The following is a 25633-nucleotide window of genomic DNA, read 5'->3' on the forward strand; positions in this document are numbered from 1 at the left end:
GAACAATCATTTGGTGCATTGAATTCACCAAAGAGCATACTTGGAAGAACTCAAGAAGGATTTTAGAAGCCAAAATAGAGAGGGAGAAGAAAAAAATGGCCAATGATTTTAAAAATATCAACAAAAGAATTTACTGAAGATAACAGGCCCTTAAAAAGGAAAATTGGGCAAATGGAAAAGGAAGTACAAAATCTAACTGGAGAAAATAAGTCTTTAAAAGGAACAATTGAAATGGAAATGGAAATGGAGATGCAAAACTTAACTGAAGAAAACAATCTATTAAAAATTAGAATTGGGCAAGAAGCTTATGACTCTATGAGACACCAAGAATCAGTCAAACAGAAACTAAAGATTGAAAAAAATAGAGGAAAATGTAAAACATCTCTTTGGAAAAACAACTTAGCTGGAAAATAGATCCAGGGGAGAAAATCTAAGAATCATTAGTTTACCAGAGAGCCATGATGAAAAAAAGAGCCTGGACAATATCTACCAAGAAATCATCAAGGAAAACTTTTCTAAGGTCCAAAATCCAGAGGGCAAAATAGTCACGAAAAAAATTCATTGATCACCTCCTGAAAGAAATCCCAAATTGAAAATGCCAAGGAATATTATTGCCAAATTCCAGAACTATCAAAATAAGGAGAAAATACTGCAAGCACTCAGAAACAATTCAAGTATCGAGGAACTACAGTCAGGATCACACAGGACCTTACAGCTTCCACATTAAAAGATTGGAGGGGTTGGAATATGATATTCTGTAAGGCAAAGGAGCTTGGACTAAAACCAAGGATCAATTCCCCAGAAAAATTGAGCATAATATTATAGGTAAGGAGATGGACATTCAATGAAATAAGCAATTTCCAGACCTTCCTGATGAAAAGGCCAGAGCTCAATAGAAAATCGGATATTCAGATACAAGTCTTAAGAGAGGCATAAAAAGGTAAATGGGGGAAAATTTTGTTATTCAATATGGGTAAACTGTTTACATCCCAATGTAAATAAAAAGTAGTTGATACTTGTTAATCTTGAGAATTGTATATTTACTATATTATTTAAAAGGCGCATACATAGATAGAGGAAGTGCATATAAATTAACTAATGTGACAATAAAAAAATGTGATTTAAGTATGCAAAGGGATTGCAACAGGAGATGTGAAAAGGAGGAGGCAGAAAAAGGTAAACTGCATCACAGGAAGAGGCACAAAACATATAGTAGAGGGAAAGAGGGGATGGAAATGAACGCTGTTTGAGATTTATTCATATCTGATTTGGTTCAAGGAGAGAAAAACAAACTCAGTTAAGTATAAAAATCTAACTTGCCCTACAGTCAGTAGAAGGGGAAAGAAAAGGGAGGGGAGTTTTAAAGAGAGGGAAGAAGTAGTAAGGGAAAAGGGGAGTAAAAGGGAGGGGACTGATAGAAGGGAGAGAAGACTGAGGGAGGCAGTGGTCAAAAATAAAAACTATTATGCAGGGGAAGGGAGAAGGGAAAAAAAAGCATAGACTGGAAAATAGGATGGAGAGAAAGACTCGGATTGGTAATCATAACTGTGAATGTGAATGAGATGAACTTTCACATAAAATGGAGGTGGATAGTAGAATGGATTAAAAACCATAATCCAACAAGACATTATTTACATGAAACACATTTGAAACAGGGGGATACACACAGGGTAAAGATAAAAGGTTGGATCAGAATATATTGTGCTTCAGCTGATGTTAAAAAAGGCCAGGGTAGAAAACTTAATCTCAGACAAAGCAAAAGTAGAAATAGAACTAATCAAAAGAGATAAGGAGGGAAACAATGCCCTGCTAAAAATCACTATATACAATGAAGCAATATCATTGCTAAACATGTATGTACCAAGTGGTATAGCATCCAGATTCTTAGAGCAGAAGTTAAGGGAGTTACAGGAAGAAACAGAGCAAAATTATACTAATGGAGAACCTCAACCTCTTCCTCTCTGAACTTGATAAATCTAACCTCAAAAATAAAAAAGAAAAGTTAAGGAGGTGGATAAAAGTCTGGATACGGTAGATGTGGAGAATATTGAATGGGAATAGGAAGGAATACATCTTTTTGTCAGCAGTACATGGCACATATACAAAAACTGACCATGTGCTAGGCAATAAAAACCTCACAATCCAGTGCAGAAAGGCAGAGAAAGTCAATACATCCTTCTCAGATCATAATTTAATAAAAATTATGTGTAATAAAAGGCCATGTAAAGATAGACCAAAAATTAATTGGAAACTAAACAATTTAATCCTAAAGAATGAGTGGGTTAAATAACAAATCATAGAAACAATCAATAACTTCCTTCAAGAGAATGATAATAATGAGACAACCTACTGAAACTTATGGGATGCTGCAAAAGCAGTTCTTAAGGGAAGTTATTTTTTTCTCTCTTTTTTTTAAAATTTATTTATTTAACTTTTAAGATTCATTTTCATAACATTTTGGGTTCCAAATTTTCTCCCCATTTGTCTCCTTCCCCCACCCCAAAACACCAAGCATTCTAATTGCCCCTATCACCAATCTGCCCTCTCTTCTATCATCCCTCCCTTCCCTTGTCCCCATCTTCTCTTTTGTCCTGTAGGGTCAGATAACTTTCTATACCCCATTACCTGTATTTCTTATTTCCTAGTAGCAAGAACAGTACTTGACAGTTGTTCCTAAAACTTTGAGTTCCAACTTCTCTTCATTCCTCCCTCCCCACCCATTCCCTTTGGGAAGGCAAGCAATTCAATATAGGCCATATCTGTGTAGTTTTGCAAATGACTTCCATAATAGTCGTGTTGTCTAAGACTAACTATATTCCCCTCCATCCTACCCTGCCCCCAATTGCTTCTATTCTCTCTTTTGATCCTGTCCCTCCCCAAGAGTGTAACTTCAAATTGCTCCTTCCTCCCACTGCCCTCCCCCCCACCCTGCTTATCCCCTTATCCCCCACTTTGCTGCATTGTAAGATAGGTTTTCATATCAAAATGAGTGTGCATTTTATTCCTTCCTTTACTCCAATGTGATGAGAGTAAACTTCATGTTTTTCTCTCACCTCCCCTCTTTATCGCTCCACTAATAAGTCTTTTGCTTGCCTCTTTTATGAGAGATAATTTGCCCCATTCCATTTCTCCATTTCTCCTCCCAATATATTTCTCTCTCACTGCTTAATTTTATTTTTTAAGATATGATCTCATCCTATTCAATTCACTCTGTGCTCTCTGTCTCTCTTTGTGTGTGTGTGGGTGTGTGTAATCCCACCAACTACCCAGATACTGAAAAGTTTCAGGAGTTACAAATATTGTCTTTCCAAGTAGGAATGTAAACAGTTCAACTTTTCTAAGTTCCTTATGACTTCTCTTTGCGGTTTACCTTTTCATGCTTCTCTTCATTCTTGTGTTTGAAAGTCAAATTTTCTCTTCAACTCTGGTCTTTTCATCAAGAATGCTTGAAAGTCCTCAATTTCATTGAAAGACAATTTTTTCCCCTGAAGTATTATACTCAGTTTTGCTGGGTAGGTGATTCTTGGTTTTAGTCCTAGTTCCCTTGACTTCTGGAATATCATATTCCATGCCCTTTGATCCCTTAATGTAGAAGCTGCTAGATCTTGTGTTATCCTGATTGTATTTCTACAATACTTGAATTGTTTCTTTCTAGCTGCTTTATTTTCTCCTTGACCAGGGAACTCTGGAATTTGGCCACAATGTTCCTAGGAGTTTCTCTCTTTGGATCTCTTTCAGGTGGTGATCAGTGGATTCCTTGAATATTTATTTTGCCCTCTGGTTCTAGAATATCAGGGCAGTTTTCCTCAATAATTTCATGAAAGATGATGTCTAGGCTCTTTTTTTGAACATGGCTTTCAGGCAGTCCCACAATTTTTAAATTGTCTCTCCTCGATCTATTTTCCAGGTCAGTTGTTTTTCCAATGAGGTATTTCACATTATCTTCCATTTTTTCATTCTTTTGGTTTTGTTTTGTGATTTCTTGGTTTCTCATAAAGTCATTAGCCTCCATCTGTTCCATTCTAATTTTGAAAGAACTATTTTCTTCAGTGAGCTTTTGAACCTCCTTTTCCATTTGGCTAATTCTGCTTTTTAAAGATTCTTCTCCTCATTGATTTTTTGGACGTCTTTTGTCAATTGAGTTAGTCTATTTTTCAAGGTGTTATTTTCTTCAGCAATTTTTTGGGTCTCCTTTAGCAAAGTGTTGATCTGCTTTTCATGTTTTTCTTGCATCTCTCTCATTTCTCTTCCCAGTTTTTCCTCCACCTCTCTAACGTGATTTTCAAAATCCTTTTTGAAGTTCTTCCATGGCCTGAGCCCATTGAATATTTATTTTGGATGTTTGGGATACAGAAGCCTTGATGTTTATGTCTTTCCCTGATTGTAAGCATTGTTCTTCTTTCTCTGAAAGGATGGGAGGAGATATCTGTTCACCAAGAAAATAGCCTTCTATGGTCTTATTTTTTTTCCCCTTTTCTGGACATTTTCCCAGCCAGTTACTTGACTTCTGAGTTTCCTCTTCACACCCACCTTGCCTCTAGATCTGCCCAGCCAGCACTTAGGGGCTGAGATTCAAATGCTGCTTCCCAGCCTCAGGGCTTTCAGCAGGGGCAAGGCTGCTATTCAGTGTGAAATTAAGTTCAGTTGCTCAGGTAGGGGCAGGGCCATGGAATGGGGTTCAGTTCCCTCAGAGGGTTTATGCAGAGACCTTCAACAATGGATCCAGGCTCCTGCCTGCTTTGGGAGCCCCTGTCCACTGCTGCCTCAGCTGCTATCTCCCAAGGGGGCCTGAGCTCTGGGGACACTCCACTCCCCTCTTGGCAAGCTGAAAAGATCCTCTCACTGACCTTTGGCACCTGTGGGTGGAGCGACCTGCGCTGCTGCTAGAGATTCTGTCCCTGAAGCCTGCTCGGATCTGCTCCTCTCAGTGCCATGCGGCCAAGGTAGGGCTGGGGTCTGCTCCGGGTCTGGTGTGCGATGGACCTTTTGTGTTGGTTTTTCAGGTCTCTCTGGAACAGAAATCTCCTGCCCTCCATTATTCTGTGGCTTCTGCTGCTCCAGAATTTTTTGGGAGTTCTTCTTTACTGGTATTTTATGGGCTGTGGGTTAGGAGCTAGCATATGTGTATCTTTCTACTCCGCCATCTTGGCTTCTCCTTTAAGGGAAGTTGTATATCATTGAATGCCTATATGAATAAAATAGAGAACTGGGCATACACTGAAAAAGCTAGAAAAAGAACAAATTGAAATCCCCAAGTAAATACCAATTATTGAAAATGAAAGGAGAGATTAATAAAATTGAAATTAAGAAAACTATTGAACTCATAAATAAAAATAACAATTGGTTTTATGAAAAAACAATAAAACTGATAAAACTTTGGTCAGTTTAATTTTTAAAAAAAGAAAGAAGAAAACCAAATTACCAATATCAAAAATGGAAAGGGTGAACTCACCTCCAATGAGGAGGAAACAAAAGCAATAATTAGAAATTACTTTGCCCAACTCTATGCCTATAAATTTGACAATCTAAGTGAAATGGATGAATATTTCTTTAAAAATATAAATTGCCCAGATTATGAGAAAAGAAAGTTAAATATTTAAATAATCCCATCTCAGAAAAAGCAACTAAACAAGCTGTGAATGAACTCCCAATGAAAAAATCTCCAGGAACAGATGGATTTATAAGTGAATTCTATCAGACATTTAAAGAACAGTTAATTCCAATACTATGTAGACTGTTTGGGAAAATTGGTGAAGAAGGAGTACTACCAAATTCTTTTTGTGATATGGTTCTGATACCTAAACCACAAAGAGCAAAGACAGAGATAGAAAATTATAGACCAATTTCTCTAATGCATGCAGATGTAAAAACTTTAGACAAGAGATTAGCAAAAAGAATACAACTTATCACGAGAATAATACATTATGATCAGGTAGGATTTTTACCAAGAATGAATGGTTGGTTCAATATTAAGAAAACTGTCAGCATTATTGACCATATCAACCACAAAACTAACAGAAAGCATATGATAATATGAACAGACGCAGAAAAAGTTTTTGACAAAACACAACACCCATTCCTATTGAAAACACTGAAGTACATAGGAATAAATGGATCCTTCCTTAAAATAATAAGCAGTATCTACAAAAAACCGTCAGCAAGCATTTTATGCAATGCAGATAGGCTAAATGCATTTCCAATAACATCAGAGGTGAAACAAGGATGTCCATTTCACCACTATTATTCAATATGTTAGCTTTAGGAATAAGAGAATGAAAAGAAATTGAAGGAATTAGAATAGGCAAAGAAAAAACTATTATCAAACTATTATCACTCTTTGTAGAGATATGATGATATACTTAGAGAACGCTAGAGAATCAAGTGAAAAACTACTTGAAATAATAAAAAACTTTGGCAAAGTAGCAAGTTGCACAATAAACCCACATAAATCATTTGCATTTCTATAGATTATTAACAAATCCCAACAGCAAGAGATAGAAAAAGAAATCCCATTTGAAGTTATGGTAGATACCTTAAAATATCTGGGAGTCTACTTGCCAAAACAAAGCCAGGGACTACATGAACACAATGACAAAACACTTTTCACACAAATAAAATCAGATCTAAGTAATGGAAAAACATCAATTGCTCATGGGTAGACCAAGCTAATATAATAAAAAGAACAAGTCTATCTAAATTAATTTACTTATTCAGTGCCATACCAATCAAACTACTAGAAAATTATTTTCTAGAGCTACAAAAAATATCAAAATTCATCTGGAAGAACAACAGTTCTAGAATATCAAGGGGATTAATGAAAAGAAATGTGAGGGAAGGTGGTCTAGCCCTACCAGATCTCAAATTGTACTATAAAGCAGCAATCATCAAAACCACTTGGTACTTGCTAAAAAATAGAGGGGTAGACCAGTGGAATACATCAGTTACTCAAGACACAGTAGTTAATGAATATAGCAGTCTACTGTTTGATAAACTCAAGGACCCCACCTTCTGGTATAAGAACTCATTGTTTGACAAAAATTGCTGGGAATACTGGATAACAATGTGGTGGAAACTGGGCATAGACCAATGTCTGACACCATGCACAAGAATAAAGTCTTAATGGATACATGATTTAGGTATAAAAATTGATACTGTAAACAAATTAGGGGAGCAAGGAATAGTGTATTTGTCAGATTTATGGAGAATGGAATTATGACCCAATAAGAGATAAAGAACATTATGAAGTGCAAAATGGATAATTTTGACTACATTAAATTGAAAAGTATTTGCACAAACAAAGCCAATGCAACCAATATTAGGAGAGAAGCAGAAAACTGGGAAAGAATTTTTGCAACTAGTGTCTATGATAAAGGCCTCATTTCTAAAATATATAGAGAAATGAGTCAAATTTACAAGAATACAAGTCATTCCCCAATTGATAAATGGTTTAAAGGATGTGAACAGGCAGTTTTCAAAGGATGAAATTAAAGTATCTATAGTCATATGAAAAAATGTTCTAAATCACTATTGATTAGAGAAATGCAAATTAAAACAACTCTGAGGTTCCACATCACACCTATCAGATTGGCAAACATGACAAAACAGGAAGATGATAAATGGAGAAAATGTGGGAGAGTGGGAACACTAATTCATTGTTGGAATTGTGACCTGATCCAAATGTTCTGGAGAGCAATTTGGAATTATGCCCAAGGGGCTACAAAAATGCTCATACCCTTTGACCCAGAAATATTGCTTCTAGGACTGAATCCCAAAGAGATCACAAAAATGGGAAACGGTACCACATGTGCAAAAATGTTTATAGCAGCTGTCTTTGTGATGGCCAAGAACTGGAAATCAAGGGGATGTCTATCAACTGAGGAATGGCTGAACAAATTTTAGTATATGAATGTAATGGAATACTATTGTACTGTAAGAAATGATGAACAGGAGGACTTCAGAGAGACTTGGATGGACTTATATGAACTGATGCTGAGTGAAATGAGAAGTATCAGGAGAACATTGTGCATAGTAACAGCCACAGTGTGTGAGGACTGTTTCTGGCACACCTATACCTTCACAGCAATGCAAACTTCATCTGGACATTTATCATATATTTCACTCATTTATCAATTAAGGAATGGTTCTTACTTTCATAAACTTGACTCAGTTCTCTATATTTTTGAGAAAAGAGACCCTCAGAGAAACCTGCTTCGATTTTTTTCATAGTTACCATTGCTAACTATTTCCTTCTATCATATTTGCCCCTCCCATATTCTATTCTCTCTCTCCTTTCACCCTGTACTTCCTCAAAAGTATTTTCATTCTGATTACCCCTTTAAGTAATCTGCCCTACCTTTTATCACCCCCCAATCTCCTTCTTCTAATTTTCTGTAGGGTAAGATAGACTTCTATACCCAATTGAGTGTATATGTTATTCACTATTTGAGCCATTTCTGATGAAAGTAAGGTTCACTCACTCCTCTTTACCTTCCCCTCCAATATAGAAGCTTTTTCTTGATTTTTTATGCGAGATAATTCAAACCATTCTGCCTCTCTCTTTCTCCAGGTACATTCATTTCTCACCCCTTAATTTTATTTTTAACATATCATCCCTTCATATAAAAATCACACCTGTACCCACCTTCTAACTACCCTAATAAGAAAAAGGATCCTATGAGTTACAAATATCTTCCCAGGTAGGAATGTAAACAGTTTAAGCATATTAAATCCCTTATGATTTGCCCTTCCTGTTTAAATTTGTATGTTTCTCTTGAGTCTTGTGTTAGAAAGTTAAATTTTCTACTCAGCTCTGTTTTTTTCATCAAGAAAGTAGAGATTGCGGCCAGTGTCAAGGGTAAGTATCAGATTGAGCTTGGAACTTTTCCTACAGACAAGAAAGAACCATTAAAAATCTGAAGTAGGAGAAAACAGTGTTGAAAGCAGTGCATTAGGAAATTAAGTTTGTAAAAATGTGCAGATTGATTAGATAGGAGGACATTAGTGATGAATGTAATAGAAGTACCAGTTAGGTTATCTTTGCAGTAGTTCAGTTGTGAAGTGAAGAAGGTCTAGGTTTGAGCAGTTGTAACAGAAACTGGAGATAAAGTATCAGATGCAAGAAATAATTTAAGAAACCAGTTCCAGGTTGTTGGCAGTTAGGACATAGAGAATATTACATACATTATGTTTCCTTCTTTCCCACCCCCCAAATCAGGGTGATATAACTTTTTACCAGGCATTCTTAATTTTTTTTTTTTGGCTGTCACAGACCCTTTTGGCTATCTGAAGAAGCCTCCTTTGGGATTCGTAAGCTAGCCTTCCATGCTAATATCTTCCATCCATTATTTCCAATTCATACTGTATATAACTTGTCTGGTTTTTGTTGTTGTTATTGTTGTTTTCAGTTCTGTTTGATTCTTTGTGACCCCATTTGAGGTTTTCTTCTAAGAGGTATGAAAGTAGTTTGCCATTCCTTTCTCTACCTCATTTTAAGGGGATGAGGAAAATGAGACAAACAGGGTTAAATGACTTGCCCAGGATCACACAACTAGTAAGTCTCTTGGGACAGATTTCAACTCAGGAAGTTGAGTCTTCTTGACTCCACGCCCAGCACTCTATCTACTGTGCCACCTAGCTGCTATGTACTTACTTGCACATAATTCCCATGAGACAACATTCAAGACCATGAGCTCATTGAGAATAGGGACTGTCTTTTGCCTCTTTTTTCATTCTTGGCTCTTAGAACAGCGCCTAATACATAGTAGGTATTTAATAAATGTTTATTGACTTATTGTTGATGATTCTCAAAGAATTGTTTTAAGCAATTGAAGGAAATACCAAATTTCATTTAGAAGTTAATGAAAATAAAGATGTTATTTTCCCCTCATTGAAGTTCATGGATCCTCCCGAAACCTATACATAGATGCTTTGCAGGTTTGTGGACAACAAGTTGAGAACATCTGCTCTGTCCTTTCAGTGATCTGTGAAAAATCATGGAGATTGGGCTTCATATCACATGATATGAAAAAGGAAGACAGACTGCTTCCTATAGGCCAATGAACTTCACTTCACTTGCTTGTAATATTCTAGAAATTATGATTAAAGTAATAGTGAATATTAAAAAAAAAAGAAATGCTTACTCTGAAGATCCAAGATAGCTAAGAGATTAGAATAATGATATAGATATAATTTACCTAGCTTTCATCAGGACACTGGAGAAATTATCTCAGGCTGCTTTTATGGACAAGATGCAAATAAATAATCTAAACAAAGTTATACTTCAGTGGTTTTGAAACCTTTTGAATAGTGAAGTGCTGTCAGCTTGAAAAGTGTTATCAAGTGGAATGCCCATGTAAATGTGCTTAATGCTATGATGTTGCATATTTGAAAACTATTAATAATTGAGCAATGTATTAGCCATTTGGAACAAGGCAGAAATAAAATGCTCATCCAATGTAACCATCAAAAAAACCTGGAGAAGATAGTTAAGATATTAGATAGTTGAGTTAGGATACAAAAATATGTTGAAAGGCTAAACTTTTGGGTTAAATATATTAAAGATGCAAAGTAATAGAGATAAATTTAAGGTAGCATGCTAAAAATCTATTTCACAAGTGTGAGATTGTGATTTCAGCACAGGTTCATCTTTTTAAAAAATCTTGGGTTTTATTTTACCATAAACTGAACATGAGTCAATAGTAAGATATGGTAGTCAAAAACATTAACATAATCTTTGGCTAGGTGAAGAGGCATGGTGTCCAGGATTAGGGCACTGACAAACCTGCAGTACTTTCTCTGGTCAAACCACATCTGGAATTTGTGTTAAGTTCTGAGTACAACATTTCAGAGAAGACATTGATTATCCAGAGTGTCCAGAGAAGGTCTATTAGAATGGTGAAAAATAACAAGATCATGTCATATTAGTGAGAGGAACTAGAATGTTTAGCTTGAAGAAGAAATGACTTAGGGAGTCTATGAGATCCAGCTTAAGCTATGCAAAAAGCTGTCATCAATTATTTAGTGCTTCCTATGTGCCAGGTATTTTACTGATCACTGAGGAAGCAAAAAGAAAGAAACAAAGGAAGAAAAAAGGATGGAAGGAAAGAAGAAAAAGAAAGAAAAGAAAAATATCTTTAACTTCAAGGATTCTAATGAGAGAAACAATTTGTAAACAAGTAGAACAATAGCAATTTGAAAGGAGAAAAAATAGCTGGAAATTGGTGGAGTTGGGACAAAGCAAGAAAGACCTCCAGAACAGGTAGGATTGGAAATAGGTCTTAAAGAAATTCAAAGAAATAAGAGGTAGAGGTGAGGGGGCAGAGCATTTCAACCATGGGGCATAGGTTGTACAAAGACAGGAAGATGGGCAATTGTGATGGCAATTAAATTAGGGATCTTTTGTTGTTTTTGTTTTAATAAAAGTGGGTCTGATTGTATAGTGATTAAAAAAGAGCTTTCCCACCCATTGATGGGTCTGCCCATTGAGGGAAGCTTGATTAGGGGAGTTATTTTGTAGGAGGGTCCCAAGTACTTTTGTCTTTTCTATTGAGGCTATGGGTCAGAGGGCTATGCCCTCTACCTCTAAAAAGTACATAAATAAATACTTCTGAGGGTGAGATTTTTCTTTTGGGGCTTAATTTTTGTAAGAAAGTTTGAGTGCCAGATGAGGACCCTGGGAAGCCTCTAAGGAGCCCCTGGCTTGGAAAACCCAGATATCAGTTTTTCCCTCTCTGGTAATTATGGTCAGACAGTTGGATCTGTCTGTTGATGGTTAGGCAGTGGAAGCCATGTCTATTGATCTTTGATTTCTCTGTATTTTCTTTGAAGTTCAAGGTCCTGACTCCCCTGAGCTGGGTGAATGATACATGTACTTGATTAAAATGATTATTAACCCCTCAAAAGTTGCCTTTCCTTTTATGAATACAGATCTAAGAACCTGTGGTAGTAGGCCCCCTGTTGGGGGGTCATATATTAGAATTTACAAGTAGATCAGTGTTGCTCGAACATGGAATGGATAGAATAGAGAAAGATGTAAGAAGACTGGAAAGGTAGGAAGATATAAAGTCATGAAGTTTTGTATTCTAAACAAAGGAGTTTATATTTGATCTTGAAAGATAATAGGGAGTCACTAAACCTGAAAAATGAAGGTTTTAAGTTGTTTAGTTTAATCCAGAAGATTGAGGAAAATACTATAAATAAAAATTCACTAATTAACAAGATGAATCCCAAAATGGAACAGGTTATCCTAGGAAGCAAGAGGTTTCTCTTGACTAGAGATTTTTAAGTAAAAGTTAGATGGCTATTTGTCAAGTATGATTTAGAGAGATTCATATTCAGGTATGGATTGAACTAGATACATGTCCCATTGGATAGAGTCCTGGTTTTGAAGTTAGATTAACCTGAGTTCTAATCCTGCCCTCAACACTAACTGTGCAATCATAGGTAAGTCACAACCTCTCTTACCCTTAGTTTCCATATTTGTAAGAAAAAGGTTTGGACTTGAGGGTATATAAAGTTTCTTCTAGCTCTAATTTGTGATCCTATGGGTCTAGTTGTCCACTGAGTTCCCTTTCAACTATAAGACTTTGCTCTTTCAACATTATATATCACTTTAAGAAGTTATTCTCAGTTGTTGCAACAACTTAGGTTTCCTTATTTCTATTTTTACCTATGATTTGCAGTACAGAGATGATAGTTACCACTGTGGGAAAAGGATAGACAAAGCATCTTCCTACATGGGTATATATATCTGAGAGTTTTTGACTCTGTGATGTGGTTAGTGCTGAAGACACCAGTGTGAATGAATGGATATAACCTGTCACTATGGAACTTTTACCAATATGTCACAGACTGAAATAAAATTGGGAAATATCACTGTCCTAGATAAGTAACATTCAATAAAAATCTATGGAAGACAATGGGACCTTACTGAAAGAGAGTATCTTACCAAAAAAAGAAAACAAAATTATGTCCATTATAGTCTATTTTTTTATAATTGTGGATTTTTTAGCATTGAAGAAATGCAAAATATTAACACGTTAACCTCAAATATACATGAAATAAGAAAATTAAGCTAAAATAATGTTTTTTTCCCTTTTGTTCTCAGACTAGGAATCAGTGACAGAGTGCAGAAAAAGACCAGAAATAGACTGATAAATATATATAAGGGTGTTTCAAAAGTCTCAGCACAGTTTTAAACTACAGTGCTAAACTCCAATGACACTTTCAGAAAACCCCATGTACATAGCTTAAAACTACACTAGGATTTTTGGAACATCATATGTGTGTGTGTGACAATGCGTGCACACATACATACATGCAGATATATATGCACACATGAATGCACATAAATACATGTGTACACATGTACATTGTGTATTATACAGGCATATATCTATAACTAGATATCTATAGCTAAAGATATAGATCTAGATAAATAATGCAGCTTCCAGGAGTTCTTACAGAGTTAATTACAGATTTAGACCAGTCTTCTGCACTTTGTATGGGAGGACTATACAAAGGAATTGGCATTTAAAAGAATGACATTTTCCAGCAGCAAGTTTCAAAGAAACACTAATAGGATTAAAATTCTACAGGATGAGGCAGTCTAAGAAGAATGGAAAGCTCTCAAGATTGAAATTTTATGGATATAAACAGAAGTTATTTTGATAAGGAAGAAAATAAGGAATTGTTTAAAAATAACAATGAGTAAAGCAAACGGATGTGGAAGTCACTGATTAATTTAAATTTAAAAGACTTTTGTAGAAGATGTAAAGATGGACAGGTAACTGAGGATAAAAATGTAGAAGTCACAAGGTGTTAAGAATAGCCTTAGGAGTACTGAACTAGAAAGTGAATTGAGGCTGGTGATTATGTCTAAACTCAACCAAATGGGCTGTATACCTAAGTTGAAGGCAGAAAGAAGAAGCAGAAAGAGATAAAAAATACTGCTCAAAGTGGATACTATAATGATGCCAGATGATAGGAAAGGGGCAAAACTATTTAATTTTGTGAAGGTTCAGTTTTCTCCGATAATGGAAGCAAAGGGAAAAAAGTCATTATCAGAATTGAAATTGAACATAAGGGACATTATTATATAAAAGAGCACTTAGCTTTCATGGGTAGAGTCAAGTCACATGGCCTGAAATAATGACTTATGAGTATGTTAGGGAGGAAAGTAGGAAAAAACTAGTAGATATGATGGCTTAGTCATCATAAGTACTCTCTGAAAAATCATGGAGAGTAGAATATATGCTATAGAACTAAAGATAGACAAATGTTGCATATTTTCTCATATATCCCATGTCCTACAAAGGGAACAAGGTGGAATTTGAAAAATGAAGGTCCAGAGAAATTGACTTACATTACTAACAGCACTGTAAAAATTATTATCAAAGTGATGGTCAGTGATCATTAGTAAAGTATGTCATAATCATAAAGATCTAGAAATACTTCATCAGCAATAGACTTTGCAGATGAACCATATTTTCTTCTTGACAATTATTAAATAAATCAGCAGGATATTTCAATAAAGTATTTGACTATTCCAATGCTATCTTCTTAGACAAAATGGAGAGATGTATGTCAGATGACAGAACTCTTGTTAGATTTGTATCTGATTAAATGATTGAACCTAAAGATATTGACGGATGGAGTTACCCTTCCAAAAAATAAAAGCTTTAAAAATGAAAGGTTTTGAAACAAAAATTTTCATTTTTTTTTAACTTAAAGGGAAATCATTAGTGAACTGGCCTGAGTATCAATTCCTATATTTGTGGTGTTTAATATTTTTTCACTTACTTGTTAGAAGTTATGACTGGGAAATTTATAAATACACATACACAGATGTATACACACATACATACAAACACATAGTTCTGGATACAAAACCTTAGGAAGCACATTGATAAACTGGAGTGGGTCTAGATAAAGGTTAACAAGATAGTGCTGGGACCAGAAAATATACAATAAATAGGTGAGTTGGTTTGAAGAAATGGAAATGTTAACTTATAAAGGGAAAGACTACCTAAAGGAGCAAAGATAGCTGTCTTCTAGCATTTGAAAGGTTGTTAGGTGGAAAAGAAGTAATTAAGAGATAGATTAATAAATGAACAGATTTTTTAAAAATAAATGTTTTCTATGATGTGCCCAGACCTGCATAAATGCTGGGGACACATATAAATGTGAGTGGTTTTCTGCTCTGAAAGTGCACATATTTTAAGTGGTAGGAGGAGGGAGGGAAAACATTTCAAAGGATATGGTTGTATGCATCGATATGCATGATTAATACATAATACGCTAATAATTAAGTTAATATATTTAATTAGCAAGATATTGCATGATTATAGCCATAGAATATATAATTTAAAATACACATCAATTTCTTATCAAAACAATGTCAGTACATGTAAATCAATTGTCTCATTTTATACTATAATGCATAATACAGAATGAATGAGTCACTTGACATTTTAACCTTCAGCATCTTTGTAGAATGCCCATTTTCAGACCATGCTGTGCTTGCAATGAAAAAAAACAATCATTTCTATTTTAATTGTTTCCAAAAAGCATATTCCCAGAAGAATGACGCTATATATATTTTCAATTTCATGTAAAAGAAATCAAAATTTGCAATTTCAGGTTGACATTGGGAAGTTTTATATGCAAATTATGTTTTTGATACAGAAGTTTTAATATGCTTTTGTACCTATTTGGCTATATGCCCACCCTGTTTCTCTATTATCCCTGTAGGATATAACAAGAAAATTGATTTATGGTTTAATCCTTTTCTTAAGGCTTTCTTTTCTAGCAAAAAGAGCAAGAGAATCAAAGAAAAGTCTTCATACAAAGCTCCAGAAGCTCCAATAGTTATCCTTCATTAAAATATGTGATGTGATGGTAACACATACTTATGGAAGCTGGCATGCTTTCTTTTTAAATATATTTATATCTATCTATGGTTTTAGATAATTTAATAAAAATTACATAATATTACATACACACACATATACAGAGAGAGAGACACACAGAGACACAGACAAAGAGACAGAGAGTGAAAATTAGGTAAGTACTCAATGATTCAATGGCTTTATGTAGTTTCACAATATGGTGGCTACTCAGCAAATCTACTGTTAGTAAAATATATATTGTGTGCTAATCTGTTTACAATTTTTTGATGCTTCAGCATAACTTCTTCCACCAACACTGAATGAGACTTTCCTATGCTTTAGTTAGCAGTCTAATGGGTAGCTATTGGTAAAAACTTTATCACTTGGTGGCTAGTCTTTTGGTAATTGGCTCCCAAATTTGTAACCATTCAAAAGGAGCCATACAACAAATGTTTTATGTTCTGCTGACATACTATTTCACTCTTGCCCAGTAGGTGAAAAGTGATCTCAGCTTTTTTTTTTTTTTTTTTTTTTACTACTCATTTGTATTCTAATAAGGCGTTGGGATATTGGAGCAGAATTAATTATATAAGGTAAAAGGGATCACTTGGGGCAGAAACATGTTTTTATTAAGTACTTCCTAGGTGCAAGGTAGTGTACTAAACCCTTTTAAAATATTATCACGTTTGATCCTCACAACAACCCTGTGAAGAAAGTGCTATTTTTATCTTCAATTTATAGTTGAGAGATTTAAGACAGACAGATCTAAAATGACTTGCTCAGGATCAAACAGCTAGTAAATCACTTAGTACAGATCTTCATGCAGGTATTTTTGACTCCAGGCCACTGTGCTATCCTGCTCCCAGGCATCAGTTCTGCCTTTATTCAGGTTACTTTAATTGCATTCCGCTATTATTGTTAGAATTAGTTTTTATATATCATATCATATAAATATTATATAATATGTTATGATACATATTATATATAATATATGATTTATTCTGAGCAAGAGCAATTCAACCTAGAGCTTCTTTATCCTCTTTGTTCATTTTTTTCCTTCTCTTACATTTTCCCTTCTTGTCTCCATACAACTTGAAATGAAAAATATTTTGAGCAGAACTTAATGGTGATGCTGTCACTGAATTACAGAGCAAAGTTCTAAACGTTTTTACCTGTTTTACCTTGGACAAGTTACTTGTCCTTTTTAGGCCTCAGTTCACTCATTTAGACAAAGTGAGAACACTTCTAGCTTTAGATCAGGGCAAATGTGATGCTCTGGTCATGGCTGGCTAGAATGGTGGAGTGAATGCAATAAGGTGTAATTTAATACTACTGAATGTAAATCCTATATTCATTTTTTTAAGGTAATTACACAGGATGAGAAAGTAATGCTAAAAAAATAAAAACTGGTGTGAAAAAAGAACTGGGAGCTTTAGAGGGCATAAACATGAAAATGAGTTGATTCCAGGATGAAAAACAGAGAATTTTTCCCTCTTCCCAGGAAAAGGTGAGGAGGGGTGTGTGTGGGGGGGGCGGGGGGGTGATCAATAAAAACAATATAGTAATTGAAGTTTCTAATTCAATCTTTGAATTAAAATTCCCTCATTCCCCGTCCTTTCTTCCTTTCATGATATCACCTCCCTAGAAAAATACACAGTGTTTCATTTTTCTCCTCAAATACTGAGATGTCATTTATATAAGACAAATTATAGATAGTTACATGAGTTTCTGTTTTTTTCCCATGAAAGCCCCCCCTTAAATGAATGGAAGTTAAAATGTCAAGTTAAAGGCTAAAGCAAATTTCTCATCCTGGGAAAGCTACTTCCCTTGTTAATAATTTGTTCCAGGGAAGTCTCAGGCAACCAAATTCAAAAGCATTTGTATTATCTTTACTGACCCAAAAAGTAAACCATGATGCCTCTTAATAACTTTAACAACAGCAAAATCATCTAAGAAGTCATGTATTGAGAGTTCAGAAAGAATTTTCTTTGCATAATACTTTAATAGGTAAGTTCTGAGCAGGATAACTCACAAAAAAATAATCAAAAACAGGAAAAGAAAACATTCTTTTAAACCAAATGTGGTTGGTACATTACTAAGGTAAAACTTATTTTCAAGTGAATTTAAAGATAAAAATCAAACTGTACTTTGAAAATGACTCAATGGTTTAGTAAATTACACTTACTTCAATTTAGTTTGATTCATTTCCATTGAAAAGACATTAATTAAGCACCTAGCATATGCCAGGCATTCTATTAGACCCCAGAGGGGATACAAAGTCCCTTCTCTAAAGAAAATTACAGTCTAATTTGGAACACAAGAGGATTGCAATATGGAATGATTCTAAGTTTAAAAAAAAATAGAAACAAATCATGATATTCAAATCAAGAAACATTTGTTGGTTTATATGCATTCCAGTAAAACTGGCCAAAAATCTAATTTGTGTACATTTGACTTCCAGTTCCCCATTGACTTCCATTTATAACATTATAAATGGTATCATATTGAATAAGGGGAATCTCCCGATAAAACAACTTCAAAGCATTTGATGAAGAGGTTAAGACTGAGTCCATTGCATAGTATTGCACTGCATTTATCATGATAGCCAGATTCTGTCTTCTGGGAGTTGTATCCTTTACCTACTAGTTCGTGGTTCTTTTATATCCCTTGCTAAATTATTTTCCCCATGAGAAACTGTACTCCTATTTATCTCACAAAAATAGAGGAATTTTTTATGCCAGGGAATTCCCTGTCTTCATGTTTGTAGCCCAGACAATTTTCTCCCTTATTTTTTGTTGGCACTTACAATAATTTATACAGGTCATACCTCATTAGAATATGACACTATCTTGCTTCAGCAACTGAATCTATGATCTGTTCCATGTGGCTACCCCCTTTTCCAGGGAAAATGGCAATTTCTCAGCCTGTACATGTCTTTCCCTTGCCTTTCTATTAACTATAAACATGTAGTTTCTGTAATCCATCAGAAACCCTCCTTTGTAATGGAGGGACTTGTCACTGAAGACCCAATCCTTAGAGAAGGTAAAGATTTGCTTGCTTTTGCTGTGAATGGTTGGAATATCTTTTTCTTTTGCCCCTTTTGTTCTTCCTTGCCCCCCACCTTTGATCTTGAATAAGTGAATATCCAGAGATCAAACTGGCCAGTATATAACCTCATGAGCCACAAAAGATTGGAAGAGCTGTTAGAGGTACTTTTAGTTAACGGAATCAATGGCAGAAAAGACAAGAGATGACAGCACCAGCAGCCAAGTCTGGTGAAGATCCAATGCTAAACAAACAACTTGACCAAAGCCAGACACCATACAAGAATATTCAAGAAAACATCTACCTTAATAGTTGTTCACCTCCTAGATCTTCTTCTTCATTTCCTGCTTTTGTGATAAAAATACTCCCTTCCCCTTAGGCCTTCATTTCTTGGTCTAAAGACTATAATTTTAGCTACTCAGAGCAGCAGCAGCCCTTTTTTCTCCACAGCGGTCAGCTACAACCCCCGATTACCCAGCAACCATGCCAAAGGGACCCGCAGTTGGCATTGATCTTGGCACCACTTACTCCTGTGTAGGAGTCTTCCAACATGGGAAAGTGGAGATCATTGCTAATGACCAAGGAAACAGGACCACCCCCAGCTATGTCACCCTCACCGACACAGAACATTTAATCGGTGATGCTGCAAAGAATCAAGTTGCAATGAACCCCACCAACACAGTTTTTGATGCCAAACGTCTGACTGGTCATAGATTTGATGATGCAGTTGTACAGTCAGACATGAAGTACTGGCCTTTCACAGTGGTGAATGATGCAGGCAGGCCTAAGGTCCAAGTAGAGTACAAAGGGGAGACCAAAAGTTTCTATCCAGAGGAAGTGTCTTCTACCGTCTTGACCAAGATGAAAGAAATTGCTGAAGCTTATCTTGGGAAGACCGTCACAAATGCCGTCGTTACAGTACCAGCCTATTTCAACGATTCCCAACGTCAGGCCACTAAAGATGCTGGAACCATTGCTGGTCTCAATGTGCTCTGAATCATCAATGAGCCAACCGCTGCTGCTATTGCTTATGGCTTGGACAAAAAGGTTGGTGCCGAGAGAAATGTGTTGATCTTTGACCTTGGAGGTGGTACTTTCGATGTCTCCATTCTTACCATTGAAGATGGCATCTTTGAGGTCAAGTCCACAGCTGGGGACACCCACTTGGGTGGGGAGGACTTTGACAACCGAATGGTCAACCATTTCATTGCAGAGTTCAAGCGAAAGCACAAGAAGGACATCAGTGAGAACAAGAGGGCTGTTCGCTGTCTTCGCACTGCTTGTGAACGTGCAAAATACACCCTCTCTTCTAGTACCCAAGCCAGTATTGAGATTGACTCCCTCTATGAAGGTATCGACTTCTATACATCAATCACTCGAGCCCATTTCGAAGAGCTGAATGCTAATCTCTTCCATGGCATGCTGGACCCTGTGGAAAAGGCCTTAAGAGATGCCAAGTTAGATAAATCACAGATTCATGACATCATCCTGGTGGGTGGTTCCACTCGAATTCCCAAAATCCAGAAGCTTCTGCAAGACTTCTTCAATGGCAAGGAGCTCAACAAGAGTATCAATCCTGATGAGGCTGCTGCTTATGGTGCAGCTGTCCAGGCTGCCATTTTGTCTGGAGATAAATCTGAGAATGTACAGGACTTGTTGCTGTTGGATGTCACTTCTCTTTCCTTTGGAATTGAAACTGCTGGTGGAGTTATGACTGTTCTGATTAAACATAATACCACCATCCCCACCAAGCAGACACAGACATTTACCACCTATTCGGACAACCAACCTGGTGTGCTTATTCAGGTTTATGAAGGTGAGAGGGCAATGACAAAGGATAACAACCTGCTTGGCAAATTTGAGCTCACAAGAATCCCCCCAGCACCCAGAGGTGTTCCTCAGATTGAAGTGACATTTGACATTGATGCAAATGGCATTCTCAGTGTTTCTGCTGTGGATAAGAGCACAGGCAAGGAGAACAAGATCACCATCACCAATGATAAAGGACATCTGAGCAAGGAAGACATTGAGCGTATGGTCCAGGAGGCTGAGAAATACAAGGATGAGAAACAGCGAGACAAGGTGTCTTCCAAGAATTCTCTTGAATCTTATGCTTTCAACATGAAGGCTACAGTGGAGGTTGAAAAACTGCAAGGCAAAATTGGTGATGAAGACAAACAGAAGATCCTTGACAAATGTAATGAAATAATCAACTGGATCGATAAGAACCAGACTGCTGAGAAGGAAGAATTTGAGAATCAGCAGAAAGAGTTGGAGAAGGTCTGCAAGCCCATCATTACCAAGCTGTACCAGAGTGCAGGGGGCATGCCAGGAGGCATGCCTGGTGGATTCCCAGGGGGTGGAGCAGCCCCATCTGGAGGTGCTTCTTCTGGACCCACCACCGAAGAGGTGGACTAAACAACAGAAGAAAGAGCATTCCACACAGCTTTTCCAAAAATTGAAGGACTCAAAATTTGTAGCCAAGGCAGTGGCAGTTTAAAAATAACATTTAAGCTACTGTATAAATCTGGGCATTCTGAATACTTGAATGTGTGCAGAGGGGAGAGAAGTGAACAACATTGCACTTTATCAGTACTATAAACAAGTGGAAATGCAATTCTTGTCCTGGAGAATAAAAATTATTTAAAATTGGCACCATAAAAAAAAACCCCAAAAAACAAACAAACAAACAAAAAACCAACCAAACAAACAAACAAACAAAGACTATAATTTTAGTTCTGTTTTCCAGATTCCTCTTGGTAATAATTCATCCAAACAAGAATTACCAGAAGTGGGTAGTAGGCATCTGATTCATAAAGTCTTGGGAGATTCTCTCTTCTGTCCTAGATACATTCCTCAGGAAGACAACATATCCATATGTGTAATTTAGTGCTATTTTGGACGTAGTTAAAAATTGCTTTTCTGAAGGGGCTGGTCCAACTCACAACTCTACCAGTAGTGTATTGATGTGTCTGTTTTCTCACAGACTTGTTAGCATTTCTTATTAGTCTTTTTTGGTGATCTTTTCCAATGGCTGTAAGGTAGAATCTCAGAATGTTTCAAGTGGTATTTCTTTAATTATTTGTGATTTGTATGAATTTCAAATGTTTGCTGATAGCTTGTTTATCTTTCTTCCAGAACTGCTTGTTCATATCCTTGGACCATTTACTCTTATAAATTTGCATCTATTCATTGAAAATATTAAAATAAGGAAGTCAAGAGAGAAACTTAATGCAAAACTTTCTTTTCCTCCATGTTAACTGTTTCCCTCAGTTTTGCTTGTAGAATACTTTTTTAAATTATATAATCAAAATTGTCTATTTTATTTCATCTACTTCAGATCATGAACTTTTCACTTATACATAGTTGCAAAAGTTATTTTCTTTTTTCTCCTCTTTTTATAATGAATTTGTAGTTGTTGTTCAGTTGTTCACGACCTCGTGGATCATAACAAATGAGATAGATGAGTTTAATTGGACCTCTATCTTTTTCTTATCAGAATTAATCAGTTTAATATAATTACATAAGGCTGGTGATTGTTAGCCATTATTTGAATTGTACTTTTCTATCACTATACATTTAGTCAGTCTAGTCTTACAGTAGGTCTCAAACTTTAAACTACAATATTACAAGTTCACTTGTTAGTTATGAAGTTCACATACTTAATCATAGGAAGCTAATTAGAGGACCTCCACCCTTTCTGTTGAGTAGGGAACCAAGCTCAGTGTGGTGGAGATAATTCAATGATAAGAAAATTCCCCCAGCTATTGTTGTTGCCCCTTCATATCTTGTCATCCCTCTGTTGCCCAACATGGGGAGATGGCCATGATCATTTGACCACTAAGTGACCCTGTTTACCAGCCTGTCTACCATCCCATCTTGTTATGTGCACAAGATACTTAATTATTCTTAAATACTTCAGTATTTTACTTTCCAGTGAATAGCCTGAATTAATTTCTTTTAAGTATTGACTGATTTGACCTCCTTGATGTCCAAGGGACTGTTAAAAGTCTTTTCCAGCACCATGATTCAAAAACATTCAATCTGCAGGGCCAACTTTCTTATAGTCTAACTGTTACCGGAAAAACCATAGTTTTTAATATATAGACCTTTGCTGGCAAGGTGATGGCTCTGCTCTTAGTATGTTGTTCAGATCTGGCATAGTTTTCCTTCCAAGGAGCAAGTGAATTTTCATTTCATGGCTACAGTTGCTGTCTGCAGTGATCTTTGAGCCCAAGAATATAAAATCTGACACTGCTTCTATTTTTTCTCCTTCTATTTGCCAGAAAGCAATGGGATCAGTTGCCAAGATGTTAGTTGTTTTTTTATGTTAAACTTCAAGCCAGCTTTTCCACTCTCCTCTTTCACCCTCATCAAGAAGCTTTTTAATTCGTCTTCATTTACTCTCATCAGAATAATATCATCTGCATATCTGAGACTGTTGATATTTCTCCTGGAAACCTTAATCCTGGCTTCTGATTCTTCCAGCTTGGCATTTTACATGATGTACTCTGCGTATAAGTTAAATAAATAAGGTGACAATATACAGCCTTGTCATACTCCTTTTCCAATCTTAAATTTATCACTGTTATCCAATACTATAATAGAAATATTAGCTGTAGCAATAAGATATGAAAATAAATTGAAAGAATAAGCGCAGACAATGAGAAAACAAAAAATTACTTTTGCAGATGACATGATGAATTTCCTCGAGAACCCTTGAGAATCAACAACAACAAAAAATAGTCAAACAATAAACAATTTCAATAAGGTTGCAGGATATAAGAAGTCCACACAAATCATCAATATTTCTATATATTATGAAAAAAATTTGGCAGAAAATTATAGGAAAAAATCCATTTAAAATTACTACAGACTATAAAATATTTGGGAGTCTACCTTCCAATACACACACAGGAACAATACGAACACAATTACAAACACTGTTTTGTACAAATAAAGATAGATACAAATAACAGGAGAAATTTTAGTTACTCGTAGGTAGGCTAAGTAATATAATAAAAATGATAATACTACCTAAATTAATTTACTTGTTCAGTGCCATACCAATCAATCTACCAAAGAATTACTCTATGTAGCTAGGGAAAAAAATAATAACAAAATACATCTGGAGGAAAAAAAGGTCAAGACTATAAGGGGAATAAAATTTTAAAATGAGAAGAAAAAGGAAGTAGCAGTGGCAGATTCCAAACTATGCTACAAAGTAGTAATTATCAAAACAATTTGATAGTGTGTGACATATAGGTTGATCAAGTGAAGATATTAGATGTATTATATACAGAAGCAAATATACACAGTATTCAAGTATTTGATAAACCCAAAATCAAAGCTTTGAAGCTAGAACTAACTGACAAAAAACTACTGGGGAAAGTGGGAAGTAGTCTTGCAGAAACTAGACACAGATCAACATCTTACCATACCCAATCTCAAACTACAAATTACAAGGTGATATTGTCAAAATAGTTTAGTACTGGATAAGAAACAGAGTTGTTGATCAATGGAATAGATTGGGTACACAAAATACAGAAGCATATGAGTATGATAGTCTGGCAAAATTAAGATATGAATCAACATCCTACACCACATACTAAGATGAATTCAAAATGGGTACATGATTTCAACATAAAAGTTGATATAAGCAAATTAGAGGACAAGAGAAATATTTCCTGTCAGATGTGTGGTTAGAGCAAGAGTTCCTGACCACATAAGATATAGAGAACCTCACAGGAAGTAAAATGGATAATTTTGATTATATAAAATTTAAAAGGATCTACACTGATATGACCAATGCTGCTAAATCAGGAAAATGAGAAGTATTTATATTTTTTCTCTGGTAAAGTTCTCATTTCTGAAATGTTTAGGAAACTGAGTCAAATTTGAAAAGAATAAGAGTAATTCACCAATTGGTATATGGTCAAAGAATAACTCATCTCAATCAAGAGAGAAAGTTCTAGATCTCACCCAAGAGGAAATTTCCTGAGACTTATAGTATAGCAAGGTAGGGAAGGGGATATGATAAAGACTGCCACCTCTGCTCATATCAGATTCCTCCTAGACTTTTAATATCATTTCAGCAACCTAAAGTGGGGTTGGCATCATTCATCTTTTCTCTTGAAACTGGAAGCCAGAAGTACCTGAACTGACTGCAGAGCTAAAGAGATTTAAGAAACTGAGGAAATCTTTCTTCTCTCTTGCTAACTCTGCTTCCTGGAGGCTTATGATACTGATCTCCACCAATGAAAAGAGAATTCCATAACAGTGGGCTTTGGGACTCAAGTTACATTCCTCCCCTGGTCTTAAACTCTTTTCAATCCCTTGGCAAGACCACCTGGGGCAAGCTCAAAACCCTTAACTCCACAGTATAAACACAAACTGGACCAAGTCAAGTCTCAGAAAAGTATTAGTTGTATGACCCTGGACAAGTCACTTAGCACCTCTCTGCCTCAGTTTCCTCATTTCTAAAATGGGAAGAATAATAGCATCTTACTCCCAGGATCAAATTAGATTATATTTGAAAAAAAAAAAACATTTTGCAAACTTTAAATTTCTATGAAAATGTTATTATAGTTATTTTTAATAGTGTTAAATAATTCAGGAAAGGTGAGAAGGATGAATTTGATAAACTGTGCCTTAAAAATTGTGATTTTCCTGGGGTCACAGGTAACTAACTTTTGGTACCA

General features: G+C 35.7%; 1 pseudogene; it reads left to right on the top strand.

Annotated features, from left to right (window-relative positions):
* The first annotated feature begins 19415 nt into the window (after window positions 1-19415).
* LOC140523668 (heat shock cognate 71 kDa protein-like) lies at window positions 19416-21691 on the top strand (annotated as a pseudogene).
* Window positions 21692-25633: the final 3942 nt, after the last annotated feature.

Source organism: Notamacropus eugenii, chromosome 2 (genome assembly GCF_028372415.1).
Source record: "Notamacropus eugenii isolate mMacEug1 chromosome 2, mMacEug1.pri_v2, whole genome shotgun sequence".
Lineage (NCBI taxonomy): Eukaryota > Metazoa > Chordata > Mammalia > Diprotodontia > Macropodidae > Notamacropus > Notamacropus eugenii.